This window comes from Eschrichtius robustus, chromosome 21, assembly GCF_028021215.1.
Source record: "Eschrichtius robustus isolate mEscRob2 chromosome 21, mEscRob2.pri, whole genome shotgun sequence".
NCBI lineage: Eukaryota > Metazoa > Chordata > Mammalia > Artiodactyla > Eschrichtiidae > Eschrichtius > Eschrichtius robustus.
Genome location: NC_090844.1, coordinates 12,081,362 through 12,095,798, shown reverse-complemented (window position 1 = coordinate 12,095,798; position 14,437 = coordinate 12,081,362). Strand labels below are relative to the sequence as shown.

Genomic DNA, 14,437 nt, shown 5'->3' with positions numbered 1-14,437 from the left:
ACTGCTATTTAAAGTTTGAACAGTTGAAGTTTACTAAAAAATAAATTACTTTTCAATACAACCATGTCAATAACGTGCCAGAAAATCAGAGATGACATCAAACATTGCTACCCAGACCAAATTTGACCACAGTGGCGATGCGAATCGCGCTTGTAGGAGTCCACATGGTATTAAGCAGCACTGTGGGAAGAGTGTATTAGTAGCCACTATGTCTTGGGTGCTGTGGATGACCTGCAGGTAGTTGAAATAGTGGGATTCCTGAATTCTAGTTTTCCACATAAAACCACCAAAAGACTGTCAGAACTAAAAAAATGAATTCAGTAAAACTGCAGGATCATTTGTGATTCTATACACTAATAATAAACAATCAGAAAGAGACATTAAGAAAACAATTCCATTTACAATTGCATCCCTCAAAAAAACTAGGAATAAATTTAACCTAGGACTTGAAAGACTTGCATCCTGAAAACTCTAACACATTGATGAAAGAAACTGAACAGACACAAAAAAATGGAAACGTATCCCATGCTCATGGGTGAAAATATTATTAAAATGTCCATTCTACCTAAAGCAACGTACACATTCACACAACCACTACCAAAATTTCCATGACATTTCACAGAAAAAAAACAAACAATCTTAACATTTGTGTGGAGCCACAGAGGGCCCAGAAGAGCCAAACTGACGCTGAGAAAGGAGAACAAGCTAGAGGCATCTCGCTCCCTGACTTGACACTTCATTACGAAGCTCCAGTCCCAAAAAAGTGTGGAATTGGCCCAGAAACAGGCACACAGACCAGAGGAACAGAACAGGGAGCCCAGAAATAAACCTACAGGTATGTGATCAGTTAATTCACAAGAAAGGAGCCAAGAACATACGCCAGGGATAGGACAGTCCCCTCAATAAACGGTGCTGGGAAAACCAGACGCCACACGCCAAAGAAAAACACTGCACTCTGTCTACACCACACACAAAAGGGGCCAAAAACCCAGTTTTCCACATCAAGCCCTTCCTCTCCTGGGTCCTCTGAAGACAGACACCCTCAGCGGTCAGCCACGCCCAGGAACCTTCTCCCCACTTTTCCTCACCTTCTCCCTCAGCGGCATCACCTCCCGGCAGGTCCTGAGGAGACCAGGCTCCTGTCAGCGTGGACTCGGCCCATGTTGTCCTGAAGCTGAAGCCCCAGCGGGTCCTGAGGAGACCGGGCTCCCGTAGGTGTGGACTCAACCCCAAGTTGTCCTGAAGCCCAGGCCGTCAGCACGGACTCGGCCCCAAGTGTTGCAGAAGCCGAAGCCACATGTGGTGCTGAGGAGACTGGGCTCCCGTCAGCTGTGCGCGGAGCCAAGTCAGCCGGCAGGACGCGTTCCCGCGGAGGGTCAGGGAGGCGGGCTCACGTCCCCTGCCAGCCAATGGGAACGTGCAGACCAAGCCGCCCTCACCGTTCAGCGGAGACCCCGCCCCCTGAGAGCAGTTCTGCTGAATCCATTAAACTGGAAATTCAAACCGAAATAGAACCGAATATCCAAAATAGTTAATGAACAATTAACTTGAAACGGTAGGGAATGAAATGAATGTAGAGACCAAATTCACTCAAATTTATTAACAGGCACTTAAAATGCAGAACTATCAAAATTATAGAGATAAACATAGAAAATCTACATGACCTTGGGTTTGGTCTGTAGGTTATGAGCTTTGAGTTTTAACACACACACACACAAAGCCAATCCACAAAAGAAAAAAGTAATATTGTGGACTTTATAAAATTAAAGATTTCTATGCTGAAAGACCTTATTCAGAAAATCAAAAGACAAACCACAAACTGGGAGAAAAATATTCGCAAAACTTGTATCTGATAAAGGATTTGGACTCAAAATATAGAAAGACCTCTAAAACATCCCCATAAAAAAATGGGTAAGGATCTGAACAGACACCCAGCCAAAAAAAGATACACAGATTGTAAAAGTCATACAAAAACATGCTCAACATAATAAACTGTTAGGGAATTACAAATTAAAATCATGATATATCAAACCACACCTATTAGGACTGCTAAACTCCAAAAATATGACAATACCGATTGCTAGAAGGTGAGGAACAACAGAAACTCTCCCTGCTTACTGGTGGAATGCATGTACAGCCACTTTGTAAGACAGTTTGGCAGCTTTTTCCAAAGCTAAACAAGTCTTACCTTGGGATCCAACAATTGTACTTCCAGTATTTAGGCAACTGCTTTCAAAGTCTATGTCAAAATGCAAACAAGGATGCAATTATGCACAGCAGCTCTACTCATAATGGCTAAAAACTTGAAGAAATCAGAATGTCCTTCAATAGATGAATGCATAAGCAAATTGGGGTACACCCATGTCAAGGCGAGTAGAATATACCACCCTAAAATACACCTCTCTGGCATAAGAATGATTTTGGTCTGCTTTAAAAACAAACAAACAAACAAAACACAAAGAATCTCAGAAAACTGAGATTGCCCTTTTGTGAAGGACATTTACAACAGAGAAATCTCCATTTGTAAGAGTATGTCCCTCTTTGCACCAGAAATAGAAGGATAATTAAATTTCAAGTAATTCTTATCAATGGAGAAGTCCTGACTTAAATCTGCAAGCAATCATACCCTGTGCTTTGCATGATAACCTGCCATAACTAGCAGGTTTACTGTGCTTTGCATGATAACCTGCCATAACTGGCTTCCCCCCTTCCGCAAAATCTTTCTTCTGTTTTTAGCTGAAGATGGTATTTAAGGTGATGGCTTTGGTCATTTCAGGGAGTGACTCAGTTTTCCTTGGTATCTCCCCTGTATTCAGAAGGTATACATGTTATCAAACTTGTTTTTCTCCTGGTAGTCTGTCTTTTATTAAGGGTGGGGGGAGTCTCAACCAAGAACCCAGAAGGGCAGAGTGAAAATTGTTTTTCCTCCCATACATATGCAATGGAATACTACTCAACAGCAGAAAGGAATGAACCATCAACCTATGGAAAGACATGGATAAATCCTCAGTATATACTGTTAAGTGAAAGTGTCCAGTCTGAGGAGGCTGCACACAGTATGACCCCATTGATGACATTCTGGGAAAGGCAAAGCTACATAAGTAATAAGCAGATCACTTCACTGGTTTGAAGTGATACTTTAGGATGGATACGTGGCACTATGCATTTGTCTAAGCCCACAGATTTGTATAGCCCAAAGGGTCAATCATAATCTATTCAAATTTAGTTATTTAGGGTGTAAGAGTGCCACAGGGTGGAATACACAATGCGACAGCATCTAACTGCATTAGAAATGCATGGAAAAAAACTCACTGTAGGGGATGGGGTATAAGGTGCTGACCTAAGTTACCTTTGGAAATGAACAGAATCTGTAGACTAAAGGCAAAATGGACCATACATAAACAGTGGGCTTTATTTTATGAAGTTCTTTCCAGAGGGTAGTAGCTAACAATTATGAAAACTTTGCACATGTAATCTGAAGAGGAGAAATGAATTGATAAATGGCAGATGGTGGGAGCCAGGCACCTCACTGTGGGAGTGGGAAGTTACAGATAGCCAAGGAACAAGAGAATGAGGCTGAGCCCCTGATGGCCACCCCTTTTTGGCTCTGAGTTGCTTCCAACAGGACCGCAGTCACCTGCACGTAGTCTGCTGTGACCTACCTGCCCCCATTGGCCTTTCCTCTCCCTCCCTGGGATGATTCCAGTGACATTTCCAGCCCGGACCCCTCTCCCAGGCCAGATGCATCTGTCCAGCCACTGCATCCCCATCTCACCTTGGGGGCTAACAGGCCCCCTCAGAGGCCTGTGATCCTGCAGCTCCCCACAACCAGGAGCAGCCCCACCTTCCCAGGTTGCCAAGCCCAGGCACCAGGTGTAACCGAGCAGGACCCTACGGGGCCTTCCCAGGACAGACCCCCTCCCCCATATCCTCTGCTGTAGCTCCTCTCTGAAGTACCTGGATAATAGTATCTGATGCACGCTTCTTGGGTTGTTTTACAGATGCTAAAACCAGCACCAAGTGGAAGAAATTAACTATTTGATGATCATGAACACGTAGCCCCAGAGCTACTGGTGCCTAAGAATTTATAATGTTAACCACCTGTTACCTCACCTTCAACCAATCAGAGAATTGTGTGCCAGCTGATCACATACCCTGCGAACCCCTCCTCCCTCAACAGGCCTTTAAAATGCTTTGCTGAAATCCCTCAGGGAGTTCGGGGTTTTAGAGCACAAGCCACCCGTCCTCCTTGTACTGGCGCTTTTACAATTAAAGCTGTACTTTCCTTCACCACAGCCGGTGTCAGTAGGTTGGCTTTACTGCACTCGGGCAAGCGGACCCAAGTTCGGCTCAATAACACTGGAGTTTCCCAGTCTCCCCCTTCCTTGTGCCCCAGTGGCTGTCAGCTCCTCCTCCAGAGTCTGTGTCCAGTCCCCACACTAATTCTCCTCTACACCCACAGCCCTGGCCCTAGCCCGATCTTGTGCCTGATTTCTCCATCAGGCCCTGACAAAGCTCCCCACCCCACGGTGCGTCTCACATCCCACCCCAATGTGGCCTTTCTGAAGCACAAACAAGACCTTGACTCTCTCCCCTGTGTGATCCCCCGAAGGTTTTCCCTCATTTTCTGGAGTGTCTGGTGGGGGAGGCGTCCCCCATGGCCCTGAGAGTCCCCGACATCCCCACCAGGCCGCCGGTTCCTAGGTTCCCTGACACCGAGCACCTCAGCAGGCCAGAAGACCCCGGGGGCTAACAGGCCCCTCAGAGGATTGTGATCCCGCTGCCCCCCACCTCCCCTGCTTGCTGAGCCCAGACACCTGGTGTAGCCGAGCAGGACCCTATGGGGCCTTCCCGGCACAGACCCAGAACTGCTCACCTCAAGAGGGAGCCGGCACTGCCGCTGCCTGATCGAAGGGAGCGGAGAAGGCTTCCCCAGCTGGGACACAAACACTGCAGGAGTGGTCTCTCCCTCGGCCATCACATCACCCCCGTGGGACTTGAGGAAAGGAGGGACCGAGGCACATGTTAGTTCCTAAGCAGGATGGTGTGGGCTCAGTCGTGTCCCCCAAAATTCATATGCTTAATCCCTAACCCCCAGGACCCCAGGATGTGGCTGTATTTGGAGATGAGTTTTTAAAGAAGTGATGAAGGTAAAATGCAGTCACTAGGGCGGATCCTAGTCCAATAGGAGTGATGTCCTACAAGAAGAGATTAGGACACAGATTGGCACAGGGGGAGACCATGTGAGGATACGGGGGGAAGATGGCTGCCTACACGCCAAGGAGAGAGAGGCCTCAGGAGAAACCAGCCTGCAGACACCTTGATCTCAGACAGCATCCAGGACTGGGAGATGTCTGTTGTTTAAGCTGCCCTGTCTGTGGTGTTTGTTATGGCAGCCCCAAACAGACTCACACACAGGGTAACTCAGGGCTCCGACTGGACAGAGCCCACTCTCCATTCCCCCTGTATGTGAGTTCCAGGAGCCTCAGGAACTGAGGAGGGGGGTCCCTGAGGAGAGGCACAAGATACAAGACCTTAGGCACAACACGACTGCATTCACATTAAACGTGCCTGAACTACACTCACACAAGATGCTTTTGTCCTGTATATACACCCACACTGACACCTTCAGTCTGAACTGCAGATCTTTGGCTTCACCACCTCCACTGAGAGCATTAGCTTCACCTGCTGTGAACCACCTCCTATAGGATTTCCAGAACCACAAAGCATCGAAGAGCTCATGCTAATGTGTAATCACATTTCATTAGCCCACAGGGACTGTGGGCTAGTGTCCTGGCAACTCTGCCACAGCAGAGCTGCCCAGCTGCTCACCAAAACCTGTTTTCATTTTTCTTGCTCACGGCTACCCTGCGCCTCCCAGCGATCCCACTCCTTGCAGCTGGGACCACCAAAATGTCTGTGGCACTGTGTCTCATGTTACCAAGGGGAAGGGGTGGAGGTGGTGAGGGCCTTGGCCAGCCTGCACCCTAGGATGGAGGGCATGGTGCCCACGTGGTCACCCCACCCTGCTGGTTGGACCCCTCACCCGGAAGCAAGGAGGAGAAACAAGGTGGACACAGCCTGGGCCCTGGCACCCACCTGCCCTGGACTTTCTCATGAAGGGGACAGAGACACCTTGAGCTTCAGCCCATTTTTGGGGGGACACTTTGTTCCAGTAACAAACATTTGCCCTAAAAGCCGAAGTGCTTTACAAAGCCCTCCCCAACTGTAACAGAAAGTAAGGCTTACTTTATCACACTTTTCTCAAACCATAGCCCAGGCTGAGACCACCACTCTGGTAATGGTGCTTCAGAGCAGCCCCTTTAAAAGATCCCTGGAGTTCAGCTCCCCGAGCTCTGCCTTCGGCTTAAAGGGGAAGGTTCCCTGACAACCTTGACAAACCTGCTTGGTTTCCTTGACAACAAAGTTTCACAATCTCCCGAACTCTTCTCCTTCAAACATTCCTATTCTAGGCTTGATGAGCCTAAAGTGACAGTGCCATCATCACGTGCCAGAAAGCAATTCCTCCAAGCCCATAGTTATTGGTTACATGATTGTAACCTATTGATGATGAAATCCCAGAAGAGCCAGCTTTGCAAGGTAACCACTTCTGCACTTGGCACTAGGTCCCTTTCCACAGGCAGGATGGAGTGGCTGCTTTCACGGGCCCTATGGTGGAAGAGCTCACCTTCTGATGAAGCCAGGCCTTGATCCTTTCCAGGTGATTCCAGGGTTCTCATTCTCCCCAAACCCCCACCCACATGGCTGCTGTCTGTGCCAGTCTATACGGGACCTTAGTAATCTCCTAAAATGAGGGTTATTTTATACACAGATAACGGGTTGAATGGTGGCCCCAAAAGATGGTGGCCCCCAAGAACACATGAACAGGACCATATCTGGGAAAACGGTCTTTGTAGATGTAGTTAAGGATCTCGAGGTGAGGTCATCTTGGGTTAGGGTGGCCCTCAATCCAATTGACAAAGTCCTTATAAGAGACAAAAGAGGAGAGACAGACACAGAGGAGAAGACATGTGAAGACGGAGGCAGTGATGGGAGGGATGCAGCTGCAAGCCTCGGGACGCCTGGAACCCCCAGACTGGAAAAGGCAGGAAGAACCCTGTCCTGGAGCCTCTGGAGGGACTTCAGCCCTACAACACCTTGATCTCAGATGTCTGGTCTCCAGGACTGGGGGAGGATGAATTCCCGTTGATTTAAACCACCCAGCTTGTGGTCATTTGTTACAGAAGCCACAGAACAGTCACACAGACCCTGCTTGGTAGGATCCTGGAAGTGTGGGTTTCACTAAAGGCCGACAGAGGCTGGATTGCAGAACCCTTAGAGTCAGCATTGGGCCCCCGGAAACCCTAAAGCAGTGGCTGGACACCAGAATGTTGAGGGGTCAGTCAGAAGCCCATCCCTAAGGGTGCCGGCTGCACACGGCCTCCCCAGGTCCTTACACCTGTACATGGGGGGGAAGGTACCTCAATCCTGATTGAGGATGTTTAATGTCACCATTCACGTTGCTAATTAAGAACCCGCCAGTTACACAGATGAAAACCCAATCAGGACACTTATTACACCGATGAACAATTCTGAAGATGGTCGGAGGTGGGGAATTGTCTAACATGCAGCCAGCAGTCCCCACAAGGAGGGTCCTCATTGGAAAGCTCGTGGGCCCTGCGGAGGCGTCTCTGAGTAAACATTAGCTGAACCCCAGGCCAGCTGCTCCTGAACTTTATCCACCCTTCCCAGGGAAGCAGACCTAAATACATGCAAGGACCTTACAGGCTGGAGGAAAGGGCTTGGAGCCACGCCAGTGACAGCACGCTTGCTGAATTGGCTCCTGCAGGCCATGTGGGATGGTCCTGGCCCAGAGCCTCTTCGGAAAGCTTTCCATTTACCTACCTGAGTTACCCCTGCTGTCCTGGCTCTGACTTCTTTTTTTCTTGCTTCCTCACCTCTGCCTGGGGAGAACTTTCAACAGCATGTACAGGAGACACACCTTCTTCCTTAGCAGGTGGCAGCCTGGCAACTCCTATAGGCAGTCCAGCAGAGGCCCACTTAGGCCGGGACACCCACAAGGCCGTGGCCGCTCGCTCACTCCCTCCCACCAGCCCAGCCCAGCCCAGCCCCGCGGCTGCTGATGGAGCAGACAGTATGGCGTCAGGCACAGCTGCAGGGGATCTTGATGCCTGGAGGGGGCCGGGGGTGGGGGTTATATTGACCTCAACCCAGGCACACCTGGGGAGGGCTGGCCGGCCGGGTCAGGCTGCCCAGATCAGCCAATCCTCGCCCATCAGGGGCTCATACTTGCAGAAAATGGGCCTTGCTGAACCGGCCAGGTCCAAGGAACAGGTGTAGGGTCCTGAGAGTCAGGATAGACAAGGGGTTGCAGCTCTGGCTTGTTTTCTAATCATTTTAACTGGCCCATGAGTAGGAAACAACTTCAAGAAGACCCTCTCCACACAAGACAAATCTGGAAGTCAGGGAGAGGAGGGGTGGTGGGTGGAGACAGAGGCCTGGTTCCCCGGCTGCAGTGGAAGCCTCTGGAAGACCTGGCGGAGGGAGGCCGCACAGAGTGAAGCCCAGGGTCACAGACCTGTCCAGGAGCTGCTGTTTGTTAGTTCAGATCCTGCTCTGAGGTGCTCAGGCTGGGGGTGCTCTGCAACAAGGGCTATGGGCACGGTTCCTGTGCGCTGAGCCCTGCCAGGGTGCCTACCCAGGTGAGCTCCATATTCTGGGAAGGGCCTGCCCACGAGAGCCCCGTGGGCTGGGAGGGGCATGTGAACGAGCGTCCTGTCTTTGCAGGCAGCACAGCTGCTTAGCAACTCCCCCGTGAGTGGTGCTGGGGTGAGATGAGAGCCAAGAGCTACTGCGGGCCCCCTGAGCCCCTGCCTGGGCCCATCCAGAGTGATGAGGTCAGTAGGCGGGTGCTGGCCACTGTGCTGCATGAGGGGAGCCCCACGGGTACCTCTTGTTTCTTCCACCTGACACCACGGAGGCCTCCCCCAGACAGAACAGACAGCCTGCCTGGGGCAGGTGGGAGCTCCTGGTGACCCTGCAGGGGACACGGAAGGGAAGGACCAGGCAGGATAGGAGTGGGTGCCCAGGTGGAGCCGTTGGGTGGGGACCGAGGGGGCATTTCTGGGTCTAAGCTGGGAGTGGACAAGCAGGTGGTGAGTGTGACCCAGGAAAGCTGGCCTGGTGACGTGAGGCTGAACCCACTTCAGGGTGACAAGCCTCCCGAGTGACTGCCCCGCCAAAAAAAAGGATTGTGAGACGAATCCTGTTAAAAGGTTTTGTAACGTGAATCTGCTGAAGGGAAGGTTTTGCAAAGTGAATCCCCCTAAGAGGAGGCTCTGTGAGCTGTCCCCTCAGAGGGGACACGTGGAACCTGCCGGGTGTGGGCAGTCACCCTGGGCGGCTGGTGGGTTCAGACCCCACTCTGGGGCCTCACCTTGTGCTTTGCCTAATAACCTTCCTTAACTGGGTACCCCCTTCCCCCAACATCTTTCTTCTGTTTTTAGCTGAAGATGGCACTCAAGGTGATGGCTTGGGGCCATTTCAGAGAGTGACTCAGTTTTCCTGGGTATCTCTCAAGTATACAAGAAGTATACACGCTATTAAACTTCTGTTTTTTCTCACTTATTACAGGAGGGCCTAAGCCAAAAACCTAGAAAGGTATAGGGAAAATTATTTTTCATCCTTCCCCATGCAGTTGAGTACTATGCAGCAATAGCAAGGAATGGACCATCAACCCATGCAAAGACATGGATGAATTTTATGTATGCATTGCCAAGTGAAAGAATCCACTCTGAAGAGGCTACACAGTGTGACCAATTTACACAACATTCTGGAAAAGGCAAAACTACACAGAGGGTAAACAGTTCATGGGGTGGGGTTGGGGTAGAAGTATTCCATGCAATTCTTTACTGATACACACCACTATGCGTTTGTCAAAACCCAGAGATTTTTTTCCAGCCCAATGAATAAGGTAGGACATCCAGTTGGTGTCAGAGTATCGGTCATTGGTGTGGGAAAAACTGCATGCACACCACACGTGCATTTGTGAGGCTTGAGAAACACCAGCCACAGTTCTCAAAGGTTATTAATCCCCTGCAGAATGTGGAAATGAGAATTAATCAGTGGCCTTTCCTCTCTAGTCAGTGATGGACACCAGGACTCTGCATGTTTGACAAGTGCACCAGGGATCCTTATGAGTGAAACTTGTGAAAGCATGGCTGACAAGATAAGGACCAGTCCTTAACACGGCTCAAATCTCATCAGGTATGGCCAGAGGGGTCATTTCAGTGTTACTCATATTTCCCTTGAACAGAAGCACCAGCATTTCCTTTATGGAACACATGCTGGTCTGCTTTACTGTCTTGCCCACACATGGCCTTTTTACTGGAACCTCCTTTTCATTCCCAACTTTGCCCTCCTGGACTTTATCTCATTCTACAGCAGTCTGCTTACTTAGGCAGTCTCCTTCTGAAGAAAAAAAAAAAAGAAGACTTTTTTTTTCTAAATTCAATGTATGGCTTGCAAAGTGAAGTAAGCACCAACCTCTATGGGAAATACCCTAAGAGACTTAAGGGCATGAGGCTACCTGGGATCCACAGAACTGTCCCAAGGCCTCTGTCCAATTAAGTGACACTCAGAAAGTGATCAGGGGATGCATAGAGGTGTCTCACTTAGGGTCCAGGGATTAACTACCAGTCCTCCAAGCTCCCTGTATCTCCCCTTTCCCATATTACATAGTCTGAGATTCCCGCCTCCTAGGTTTGGGGACATGCATCTGTGCATATCATGGGAAAAGACTACCCGGGGCAGCAGAAGAGGGAACGCTGAGAAAAAGAGAGAAACTCTGCTCATGACTGCTTAAACCTGGGAATTCTTGAGCTCTGGTTTTAGGTACAGAGGCATTTACAGAAAGAGCTCTTCAATGCAATTAGAGGGGTAAGCTGAGTTCGGGGGACATGAACTCAGCCCTAGAGACCTGGAGGAGCAGGGAGCAGAGCTGCTCCCCCTCCTCTATATGAAACCCAGGGTAGTTCCAGTTCTACTGCCTAAGAGAAAGATATCTTCCAAAATTTAAATTGATTTTGGTTCACATGTTAATATGAAATAAATGTTAAACTTGGAGAAGATGGTATTTGTTCTATCAACCAAAAAATAATGCAGGAGGCTGCAAACAACAGAAGAGTTTATTTTGGGGGGTCTTAAGAATTGCAATTCAGGAGACACAGACTTGGTAACCCCAAAGGAGTGTTCAGGAGAACAGCAAGAGTCAGGGGCTTATAAAGACAAAAAGCCACAAGGTTGTTAAAACTTGCCTGGTGAGAACTGTAATTAATGCTGATGCGAGTCAGAAAATATTTGTCCTTGGGAATCACAAGTTGTTTTAGGGTAGGGGTGCAATACGTAGATAGGCTGTCATGAGTTTCTGGCAGATGTTCTGGATGACTTCATCAGGTCAAAAGGTCAGATTCCAGCCAGGCTGAGAGATGCATTATTTCACACTTCCTTAAGGGTCTCCAGGCTCCATTTTAGAGAACTCTCTCAGCAATACTGACTCCATTTTGATTTTCCTTTCACAGTTCTGGGAAAATCAGAAGTGTGTCTTCTTTTGGAAAAATCTCTGTAGCATGAATAATTGGGATCTGATCTTGCCAAATTCTAGCCAGCACGAACTTCAAATTTTCCAAAATAAATAAATAGATAGATATTAACTTAAAACATTCTTTTTCTATTATTTATCTATTTTATATGTATTAGTGTATATATGTCAATCCCAATCTCCCAATTCAGCCCACCCACCACCCCCACTCGCTTTCCCCCCTTGGTGTCCATACGTTTATTCTCTACATCTGTGTCTCTATTTCTGCTTTGCAAACCAGTTCACCTGTACCATTTTTCTAGATTCCACATATATGTGTTAATATACGATGTTTGTTTTTCTCTTTCTGACTTACTTCACTCTGTATGACAGTCTCTAGGTCCATCCACATCTCTACAAATGACCCAATTTCGTTCCTTTTTATGGCTAATATTCCATTGTATATATGTACCACATCTGCTTTATCCATTTGTCTGTTGATGGGCATTTAGGCTGCTTCCATGACCTGGCTATTGTAAATAGTGCTGCAATGAACATTGGGGTGCATGTGTCTTTTTGAATTATTGTTTTCTCTGGGTATATGCCCAGTAGTGGGATTGCAGGGTCATATGGTAATTCTATTTTCAGTTTTTTAAGACACATCCATGCTGTTCTCCATAGTGGCTGTATCAATTTACATTCCCACCAATGGTACAAGAAGGTTCGCTTTTCTCCACACCCTCTCCAGCATTTGTTGTTTGTAGATTTTCTGATGATGTCCATTCTAACCGGTGTGAGGTGATGCCTCATTATAGTTTTGATTTGCACTTCTCTAATAAGTAGTGATGTTGAGCAGCTTTTCATGTGCCTCTTGGCCATCTGTATGTCTTCTTTGGAGAAATGTCTATTTAGGTCTTCTGCCATTTTTTGATTGGGTTGAAGACAAACATTCTTTGCTTGACCAAACTTTAGGCTCCTAAAGCTTCTCTTATGCCCATCTATGCACTTCCTTGTAAAATCCAGTTTTAGCAAGAATACTGCTAAGTCAGTTCAGCCAGAATCCACCACCCTCGCTATCTGCTCTGGTTCCTCATTCTCTACTATTCCACAGGTGATGTCTGATCACCATGGAGTATCTTCTGAAAGAAACCTGCTCATCAGTTTAGCCAGAATTCCCCTTACCCATGATGTTTCCTCTTAGTAATTTTCTATCCACTGACCCCCCGACCCTGCTCGTTGGCTATAAATTCCCACTTCATCCTGTATTTGGAGTGCAGCCCAATCTCTCTCACCCAATACAAAATCCCATTGCAGTGGTTCCTATACCAGTTGTGGAGATAGCCCACCCCCAGAATAAAATCTTCCTTACGATGCTTTGTCGAGGAACATTCAATTAACTGTCAAGTTAAGAAGAAAACTTGATAGTTAATTGAATTAAGAAGAAAAAAGGGAATTTTTTTTTAACCAAACTGAGGATTATAAGCCGGGAAGCAGATTCTCAGAAAGCTCTGAGAACTGTTCTGCCTGTTAGAACTCTAGGACATAGTCAAATACATTTCTGAGACAAAGGATCATACATCAAAATGACACACTGATATTTTACAGAAGTTCACCAAGGATACATAGTCCAGGTAAGCCCATACAAAGTAAGCTGCAAGTCATCATTACCCCCTACAGAGCTGGGAAAGAACATTATTCTTTCAAGAAGTTACATTGCGGGCCTCCCTGGTGGTGCAGTGGTTGAGAATCTGCCTGCCAATGCAGGGGACATGGGTTCGAGCCCTGGTCTGGGAAGATCCCACATGCTGCGGAGCAACTAGGCCCGTGAGCCACAATTACTGAGCCTGTGCGTCTGGAGCCCGTGCTCCGCAACAAGAGAAGCCGCGATAATGAGAGCCCTGCGCACCGCGATGAAGAGTGGCCCCCACTTGCCGCAACTAGAGAAAGCCCTCGCACAGAAACGAAGACCCAACACAGCCATAAATAAATAAAAATAAATAAATAAAAATTAAAAAAAAAAAAGAAGTTACATTGTTAGCTTAAGAAGAAAGAAAAAAAATTGATCTTTATGGTTGAGCAGGCACCCCCATCTTTGAGGAGCTCTGGTTAACGTGTAATGCAGATGCACACAGCACATTATGGAGGGAGGAGGTCCAAACACAGAAAATTTTATGTTTAATTTTTTTCTTGTCCCGCCTTAAAATATAAACTTATTTCATCAGCTTTAACAAGTATCACTGAAGTTTTTTCTTTAACACAAACATTCTTTCAGATAGCTGGGGAAATATAGATAAGGAAAATGGGAAAATATTTAGAAATTAATGACAAATTATGGGATGCCATCCACGCTTGGCCCCATGAAGTCCCCGATACTGAGCCCAGGGCTGCGTCTCTAGTGAACAGGGAGCAGAAATGGAAATAACGTTCGCTCTGGTTTCCATCGCCCGCACAGACAATTCCAGCCCTTGCTAAACTGAATAACCCATTCCAACCGCAGGAACCACAGACGTTGTTCGGGATCCCACCACGGCCCACTTGGACCCAGCGAGGTCCCCGCCCGAAGCCGAGTCGCGCCCAGAGCACTCGCAGGACACGAGTCTCCAGGCGCGAAAGGGGATTTCGACCTAAACCGTTTTCAACATGTTAACAGGGAAACATCCCAGCATTCACTACGGAAGGCCTCACAGCTCTAAGCTCGTACCTGGAGTTGTCCGAAACATTTAACTTGAAGCCCCGAGGAAGCAGCCCGGCTCCCCGGACACCAGACGAATCAAACGCACCCAAACGCTGAGACTGGAGGTGTGTCGAGCCGCGGTAGGGGCCGACCCGGAAACGGCC

The 14,437-nt window shown here is 48.1% G+C and overlaps 1 long non-coding RNA gene across 1 annotated transcript in view; it reads right to left on the bottom strand.

The window, feature by feature from the left end:
* LOC137755923 (uncharacterized) overlaps nucleotides 1-14,406 on the bottom strand; it is a 95,259-nt gene extending 80,853 nt beyond the window's left edge. The window contains exon 1 of the long non-coding RNA XR_011072128.1: nucleotides 14,301-14,406. This is a non-coding gene — a long non-coding RNA (uncharacterized lncRNA). The remainder of the gene's footprint in view (nucleotides 1-14,300) is intronic.
* Between the last annotated feature and the right edge of the window lie 31 nt (nucleotides 14,407-14,437).